The following is a 9228-nucleotide window of genomic DNA, read 5'->3' on the forward strand; positions in this document are numbered from 1 at the left end:
CGCACACTGGACTGTGCTTTTGTTCACAGTCGGATGACGTATTGGCGATTCTCATCACGCATTTTCAAACCTACATTTACTGCTTCGTCTTTTGACCGCCAGACACTGTGAATATCTTATTTGTTCGAGAAGGCTAGAGGACAATTGTGCCGCTGTACAGTCTTTTTTTCGAGCAACTAGGTATCCTTGATTTCGCTACAGTCGCCGCTAGAGCTACAAAAGCCACACCTTGTGTTACATTTCGGCCACCTTGATTCTTAAAACAACATGCGAACTTGCAGTTATCTGAAGCCTTAAAGGCTTAAACGCAAGAAACGTATTTACATGTAAATTTCCAAAGATGTCAAAATATTGCAACAAGAAAGCAAAAGGACATCCCTTAGCTTTCTGACGCTGTATTTAAAGCTAAGGAACTCGCATTTTTGAATCGTAAAGATTGCCAACTGCGCCAGCTATGCACTGCACATACACTCGAGGAATAAAGGGCCTATACTTTATGTGTAGCCTAGATAGATCATGATTATTGACACTTTGTGTCCGCTCAGGTCCAACGGCAGTCCAAAGCTGAGGACGCTTTAAAACTTTAAAAAAATATCCTTTCTACGCCCCAGAAAGCAATCCGTAAAAGTCAAGTTAAAAAAAGGCGTTATTGCGGAAACGTTGCAAACTATCTTATTTATGTCATGCTAAGAACTAATTCATATAAAATGCTCCCAACAAACTTTGTTTAGTAGATTCTTAAAGAAACGTATACACCAACTCATGTTTACAAACAAACGGAAGCGCCCCTAGCGGACGCCACCGGCGCCGCTCATGCGCGATGGGGGTGTGGGCAAGAAGCTCACCGTCGCCCATAAACAAAGCATTGGAATGCGATGTTGTCGGCGTCGGTGTGAGTCCAACTGCCCTTTTTCGCGTTCGAATGGTTGATTCTACGTCTTCCTGGGCAAAGCCTGACTATAGCGGCGTCAGCGAAATTACCGAGGCTAGTTACACCGCGAAACTTCGCGTAAATAATGTGGCATGCGGCGATTCATTCCGCGTGAACGCCGCAGTATGTACACTAAAGCCTGATTCCGATGATGAGATTTCGCTCGCAATTTTCAGTCGCGACGCCACTCGCGCTGCAAAAGCGAGAACTGTAGATGATATGGTCGACGTCAATACTGAAAATCGCAAGCCGAATCGGACCAAGTGAATTAGGCATAGCAAGTCGGTGACGGTCACTGGTAACAATGATCAACATCTCCTTGCTTCTACTGTTTACATCGAGCCTGCTGACCAACCTTCAAATTTAAGTCTTTTGAGGCCCGCAATTACTTCTTATCGCAAGTACCGGGCCAACATTTTGGTCTACGGGCCGGCGTCGTCTAACCCTTTCGGACGCCATGTACACAATTGTGCACATTCCAAAACCGCGGCCTCTAGAACGAGCGTTTCCGAAACTCTGCATTTTTGATGAATTTAGACAATTTGTCTACTATTCATCTGACAACCTAAGGGTTTACAGCGCCATCTAGTAAGTGGTGAAGCAAATATACATGTAAGCAGACAACATGGCAGCGCGCGGGACGGCACCGCCAGGTAAGGCAATTCTAAATATTTTCGCTGACTTTCCTTCTTGTCCCGAGGATATAATAAAATATGAAAGCTATTTGTAATGCTTTATCCTGTGTATGGTCAAAATAATTTCGCCTAAGCACTAACAGCACCTTGCCAACAGCGCAATTAGCGCATGGTTACAATTGTGTACAAAGCGTCACAATGGAGCAAAAAATGACCGTGTGCCAAACGCGCTGCCTAATGTTCCGCATTATGACTTTTTCAGGCTTTCTGGAAGTGCCTTGCACATCTTTTTATAAAGCAAAGCCCCATGCTGCGACAAAAGAGTCGGCCGACCGATTACTAGAAAAGATTGCTTCCGGGAACACATCCGACGTCGGTGAAAGCGATGACGAAGATGACGTTGCTCAAGAAATAATCGATGAGAGCATAACCTCTGGACGCAAAAACGAAGAAAATGCGCACCGGACTCCACTATTGCAAGACAGAGGTCCAGAGGAAAATGTTGTGAAGAACTTTCAGTGGAGAAAGAGAAGATTCGACCCACCACCAAATATCGACTTCAGCGGCCACGGCGACTGCCTACCTGAGCCGGACGAACCGTGTACGCCGCACACGTATTTTTCAAGGTACGTGCCAGAATTTATTTTCAAGTGCATGGCGGAACAGACGAATCTTTACAGCGTCCAAGAAACCCACAATAATGTGAACACGACAGCTGACGAAATAAGGAAGCTTTTTGGCATCCATATTCTGATGGGTGTCATTGCTCTGCCTCGCGTCAGCCTCTACTGGGACCCCATCATGAAAGTTCCCTTTATCAGCGAGACCATGTCTGAGAAAAGATTCTTCAAGCTCCGCAACACTCTGCATGTTGCAGCTGAAGCTCCTGGTGAACGAAACGACGATCGCCTGTGGAAACTGCGCCCTTTCTTGGATCAGATAAGGCAGCGGTGCTAGGAGCTTGACATTGAACAAGAATCGTCAATTGATGAGCAGATGATTCCCTTCAAAGGCCAAATTTCCATCAAACAGTATGTCAAAGGCAAGCCGACCCCTTGGGGGATCAAAGTATTCGCTCTCTGCGGTAGGAGCGGCCTGCTTTATGACTTTGCGGTTTATCAGGGGGAAAACACAATTCCCGATGAGCTGAAGAAAGACTGCGGCCTTTGTTCTGGTGTTGTAGTACACCTGTCTAAAAGAGTCCCAACTGGCTGCAATTGTCAACTCTACTTTGATAACTATTTTACGTCAGTGCCGCTCCTCCGCAAACTGCGAAACAAAAAGATTCTCGCGCAGGGACTGTGCGGAGTAACAGGCTGGGCAAGTGTCCTCTTGAACCAGCTAAAGTAATGAAAAAGAAAACGCGAGGATACTCCATTGAGTATGTCACAAGTGACGATATTGTTGTGGTTTCGTGGAAGGACAACAGCAGCGTATGTGTGGCTTCCAACTTCGTTGGAATCGGAAACCAACAGCAGGTAAAAAGATGGGACAAGGCCAAGCGTGAACACATCTTTGTAGAGCAGCCGGAAGTAATTACGAAGTACAACCGGAATATGGGAGGCGTCGACAAGATGGACTTCCTGCTTAGCCTGTACCGGATCAAAATCAAATCAAGGAAGTGGACGCTAAGAGCACTCTTTCATTTTGTAGACATTGCTGTATGCAATGCTTGGCTAGAGTACATACAGGATCACCCGGACATGCGGAGGTCAAGGATACTGGACCTCACGCATTTCCGCCTGCAGATTGCGGAGGCCCTCATCACGTCTGTGCCAGGCAAGAGAAAGCGTGGGAGGCCATCACAAGAAATTGAAGATGCTCCCATGGATCCTCCGCACAAGAAGGCAGCGCGCATCCAGCGGCCATGCTCGAATAGCCGTTACGATGGCGTGGATCACTGGCCAGAAGCTCGAGATCAAGCAGTCCCATCAAGGTGCAAGTATGAAGGATCCAGAGGAAGATCCCGAATATTATGTAAAAAGTGCCGCGTGCCGCTTTGCCTGACGAAGGATCGCAACTGCTTTTACAGATTTCATGTTTGAAAGCCCCCTTGTTTCATGACCTTTGAGACGCTTTGTACACAATTGCGTACATGTCTGTAAAAGATAAACTATAACGATTTTCTTGTAAGTTGCACATGATTTTGTCTCATTTGGTCGTAAATTAATATTTCAGACACAAAAAAAAAACTTTTCTTTCCGGAAATAACGATTGGGGTCTGAAAGGGCTAAGAGAGCAGACGACAAGCAGAAACGTTTGAAAGAGCAGACGACAGTTCGAACGATCAGGCGGCCGTTTGAACTTGAAGACGCACTGAACGTAGTCCGCAGGTGGTCCGCACAACTTGACGGTTTTCTGGCTTTCATGCTGGAACAAAGCTAATGAATCTGATGACCACAAGTATCCGTGAATTCAACCCAAAGTGCTTCCCGCCCAAGCAAGAGTTGTCCGACGGCGTCTGCTTTTCCCCTTCTCACGGCACATATCCAGATTCTCGGCCGAACCAAGCACGTGAAAACTGACCTTCAAACCTTTCTCGACACTTTTGGCACGACCCCAGTCGCGGCGTCTTGACGAGAAGGCAGGTTTTTGTCTGGTTCCTTTCAAAAGAACGCAGGAATCCACGTCTGGCATGGGGACCTCTGCCCACAGCGCCAGACCGGAAGTGCGACCGACGTGCCACCCTCGCGCCGTGCCGTCACAGAGTTGATTTCGTGTATACAAGCCATACAAGATGTTCCCTTCTCTGTTGCCCTTCCTTGGCAGTTCATGGTAAAAGCAGTTCAAGACTTGCGATATTTTTATTTCCTTTGCAATCTCATTCTGGGAATGTTCATTGGGAAATCTTGTTCAATTCTGCCGTGCATTGCAGCTGTACGTTTTCTGACTTGTTTCCTTGGCATTGCTGAGTCTGCCACCAGCTTACCTAACAGGAACATCTTCCGAGTAGAAAAAAACGGCACTGTTTACACTGTAGAACAAGACCTCTTACAAATCCACTTCACATAAGCTGCGAGAGTGTTTAATTAACACGGAGTAAAAAATACTCCTTCGGAGTCATAAAGCTTGCGAAGTGTCCAATGCTAGCTGCACCATGTGATCTCGCTCAACGCGGAGACACTTTAAACCACTCATTTACAGTCCACATTAGGTTTGTTTCCAGGCATGTCAATTTCATTGCTCTTTTCGGTTTTTCTATTTCTGTGTACGCTTACTTAGTCGACGCTGGACAATGTATCCAGCATAGGCAATGCCTCACAGAAGGACAAAAATACAGCAGGGCCGCCGTCAGAGAACTTGACGTGCCACCGCTGTTGTTTCATTGTGGGGGCACCACCTTTGTGGGGGAGGATGGAGAGCCTAGCTTGAAGAGAGGGTCCATGTCAAAACACGGGGAACGTTAGCAACTTAATGTCGGACACTTTCTGCGGTTATGGGTTGGAAGCAAGCATGCGCTCGGTTTCGTGGTGAGGAAGAAAGCGCGAGGCAAGACGGTTACGCTTGGAGACGATTGACGCTTTCGTCATCCGATCGCGGTCAGACTTGGGGAACTAATCCTTACAAGTAACAGATTACTTGTAATCTGTTACTTTTCGCAAATTATTTTGTAATTGCCATACTACGTTTTTTCGGAAGTAATTTGTAATGTAATTTCCTTACAAAATATTGGTAACGGATTAAATTTTTACTCGTTACTTTAAAGAAAATATTAGCATAATACAGTAACTGTGACAATGCAAGTAGAACATTCAGAAGCATTAAGAGAGGAAGTTCAACAATATAGAAAACATCAGGAAGGAAAAAATAACCGAAAAGAAAAACACGATTTTTTGTATGACCGGCTACTAGAACCACTTGAAAAAAGGGAAAGGCATTTACAAATGTACCAACGACAATGATCAAGTAAGACAACACCGAGTAGTGTAGTGGTTTTAGTACATGAACTCAAAGCGGCGCCAAAAGCCGGCCCCGCCATGTTGCACGCTCTTGCGTGCCCACGTGATACCCCACGATAAGCTCGTGATAAAGGAGATCGTGCTTGGATTCGGACGGGGCTGGTCGTGTCTGTTTTTTTATCCTGAGCCGGCGTTCTCGGACCCACAGAATATTACAATGGCGACGAGGATGGGATACGAGGAGGCGACGAGGTAAACGTTTTTTTTCCATCCTAGATCCGTCCCCTCCTAGCATGATCTCCACGCCCGATCGCTGCGCATAACGTCTGTTTTTAGTTCAAGCCAACCACCCGCTGCTTCACAGTCTTTCCTTCGATTTGCATTGTCAACCACCATGTCGGTTGCAATCTTGCAATTTCCCTGGTAGGCTTCGACCCTCAGCGTGCTTTGACTATTTCCGTGACATTTGACAATCATGACTCAAAATATCGCTTTTAGAACGCCGACGGTGCCGCCACGACCCGTCTTTCTACCTGTTCCCGACACGCCCACCCTTCCGTGGCCGGCATGGAAGCGTGCCTTCACCGATTTTCTTGGCGCTTCGGGGTTCGAATCAGATGGAACCGTGTCGTAAAAAGCAACTCCTGTTTTCGTTGCTCGGCACGGAAGACCAGCGTGTGGTTGACGCATTCCGCTTGGACGATGTACCGGCGACTGAGCTCAATGACGAGTATGAAATATTTTTGGAGAAGTTAGAAAAACACTTTGAGTTCTCGTGGTCCGTAACACTGGAAAGAAAGAAACTCCGTGCTAGAGTCCAACGTCCCGGCGAATCAGTCTCCGAATACCTCGCCACATTACGTCATCAAGGCTATTTCTGTACCTACGGCGCTACGTCAGACGAACGCCTGTGTGAAATCTTGTTGGAGGGGTTGGATTCGAAAAGAGTTCAGGACCGTATTTTACGTGAATGTCTAGGGGCCGAGGTGCCCACCCTGGACAGAGCGTTCCAGCTCGCAATACAATTTGAACTACTTGCGAAAACGACTGAATCGTTTCATCGCCAGACGAGCGCGGTGTCGTCTTTCGCTGTTAACGACGGAAGCCGCGGTTTGGAACCGGCAGCGGTCCAAGATATTCATGCGTATGCTCAGTGGCGTGCGAATCAAGATGGCGAAGCTTCCGTGTTCCCCGCCCAACTCTATCACCAATATGGTCACCCTTCGTGTTCTTCCTCCGGGATGACCCCGTCGCAGCGAGATCCCGTGGTGCCGTGGGGTCAACCATCGTCTGACGGCCATCTTCTCCGTTTCCAAGGGCGGGCAAGGCGGCCAGCAGTCCGCGAGCCTCCTCCTCACCGGGCAAGGGAGAGAGAAGATGCAGGCTCTCTTTCTGCGTGCTGGTTCTGTGACCGGCGCGACCATGCCCGCGAGTCCTGCCCAGCACGGAACGCGACGTGCTTTCTGTGTGGCAAGCAGGGACATTTTGCTCTGGTTTGCCGCAGTCGTAAAGCACAGTTGGCAGCATTCATTAACGATGAACGGCAAGCATCATTTCCAGTGCGGGGTCGAGGACAACTCTGGTGCCGTGGACAACTTGCCGGACGCTACCAGAGCGGCCGTTTTTATCAACGAGACGGATCGACCCATGTGGGAACTGTCCATCAGGAAGTCCTGCCGAGCGTAACGTTTGACCAGCACGAGGTGTCGGTGCAGTCTACGGATCGCCTCGCACGCGACCCGGGTCTCCGCAACGCGTTCTTGGCAGATGTCCAGGTAAATGGCACCCCTCTCAAGCTTCTTATTGATACCGGATCTTACGTCTCGAATTTGAACGAACAAACATTTAATCATGTAAACAGGAAACGTGAGATTAAGCTTCATCGTCCACCAAGAACCTTAGTGTAATATCTGCACCAGCCCATCCCCGTACTGGGATGGTTCTTTGGACAAGTGGTCTTCAAGAACCGATAGGCGCCGCTGGAATTTTATGTGACGCGTACGGGACGATCATTGCTTGGAACCGACGCAGTGCGCGAGTTGAGCATGACCTTATCTGGAGCTGAATACAATTGTTCCTATGTGAATGCAGCTGGAAGTGGAGCAGAGCCACCTCGGAATGTATTGCCGGCTGGCGCTCCGCAGCGACGACCCTTCACGTTGTAGTCTCGCCAGCCATCACAGCCACCAAGTCAACAACCTCTAGTTACATCTAGCAACAACCATCCATCTTCAGTACCGTCGGGTGCCTACGTATCCAGGCCACTACAACCTTCTTGCGGGGAACAAACAGCTCCCAAAGTCTTCGAAAAGTTTGACCACACACCGTCGGCCAACTCCAGTCCAGATAGTCATCCTGCGTCAGTGTGGAGCCAGTGGTCCAGAGCGTCAACCTGAAGATCAACGTGGGTTCAGTGTTCCAGAATGTCATACTGATCTTTCAGATCCTCGAAGTAGAAAGTTATACCAAGAGCCTATTCCTGAGCAAAGCAACCTTCCTTCGAAGGTTCTGCAGTCAAGTCTGCCTCCACGGGACACATCCCAGTTACCCCCGTGATTTGAATGAAGACTTTGAACACATGTTCGATCCCGAGTTGGGCCTAGTACGGAATGAGACGCACAAAATCAAGGTGCGACATAATGTTCCACCAGTGCAGTCAAGGCTAAGACGTCTTCCTCTAACTCTTCGTGACGCCGTCTCCGAAGAGATCTTCAAGCTGGAACGGCAAGGAATCATTGAACGCGTCAACGCTTCGGAATGTGTTTCTCCCATCGTCGTTGTCAAGAAACAAGACGGAAATATCCGGATGTGTGTGGATCTGCGAGCGCCAAATCAAGCCATCGTCATCGACGCTTTCCCACTCCCGCATATCAACGAAGTTTTGAATTCCCTCCGAAAAGCAGCCGTCTTCTCCAAGCTAGACCTTGCATCTGCGTACCATCAAGTTCGTCTCGACCCCGCGAGTCGAGATCTAACAGCTTTCATCACGCATGAAGGTATTTTCCGTTTTAAGCGCGTATGCTTCGGACTGGCATCTGCACCTGCAGCGTTCCAAAAGATCATGTCGAAAATTTTGGAAGGATGTCAAGGCGCCCAGTTTTATCTCGATGATGCCATCGTCTACGGATCTTCGCAGGAGGAACATGATGTAAACCTCCGCAAAGTCTTGTCTAGCATCTCCCGCCCAGTAATGAAGTTAAATCGGAAGGGTGTTTTCAATGTCCGTAAACTCTCATATTTGGGGCACCGTCCCTCCATGGAAGGGTTAGAACGCCTTGCAATCGGAGGTAGGTGCTGTTCTGAATTTTGAGACTCCGTCAGACTCTGCAAGGCTGAAAGCATTCTTGGTACTTGTCGAATACTATAGCAAATTTGTCCCGCATTGTTCCACTGTGGTCGAACCTCTCCGTCGTTTACTCCGAAAGGGCGTTTGTTTTGTCTAGTCCCCCGAAGCGGACGCGAGTTTTCAGAACATCAAGAATTGTATTCAACATGCACCCATTCTAGCCATGTTTGATCCGTCTCTACCCATAATCGTGGCTACAGACGCTTCTTATTACGGCCTGGGCACCGCCCTTCAACAGCAGCATGGGAACCGTCTTGTCCCTGTCGCTTTCGCCTCCCGATCACTCACAGACGCTGAGCGGAGGTACTCAACTGGGGAGAAGGAAGCTCTCGCTTGCCTTTGGGCATGTGAGAAGTGGCACGTCTACTTATGGGGACGTCCATTTGTTATTCGAACTGACCATCAAGCGCTTGTGAC

At 48.4% G+C, this 9228-nt stretch overlaps 1 pseudogene; it reads left to right on the forward strand.

Moving 5' to 3' along the window:
• Window positions 1-2220: 2220 nt before the first annotated feature.
• Window positions 2221-7670, forward strand: LOC115330602 (annotated as a pseudogene).
• The last annotated feature ends 1558 nt before the right edge of the window (window positions 7671-9228 follow it).

Source organism: Ixodes scapularis, unplaced genomic scaffold (assembly GCF_016920785.2).
Source record: "Ixodes scapularis isolate PalLabHiFi unplaced genomic scaffold, ASM1692078v2 PGA_scaffold7__128_contigs__length_106722199, whole genome shotgun sequence".
Taxonomy (NCBI): Eukaryota; Metazoa; Arthropoda; class Arachnida; order Ixodida; family Ixodidae; genus Ixodes; species Ixodes scapularis.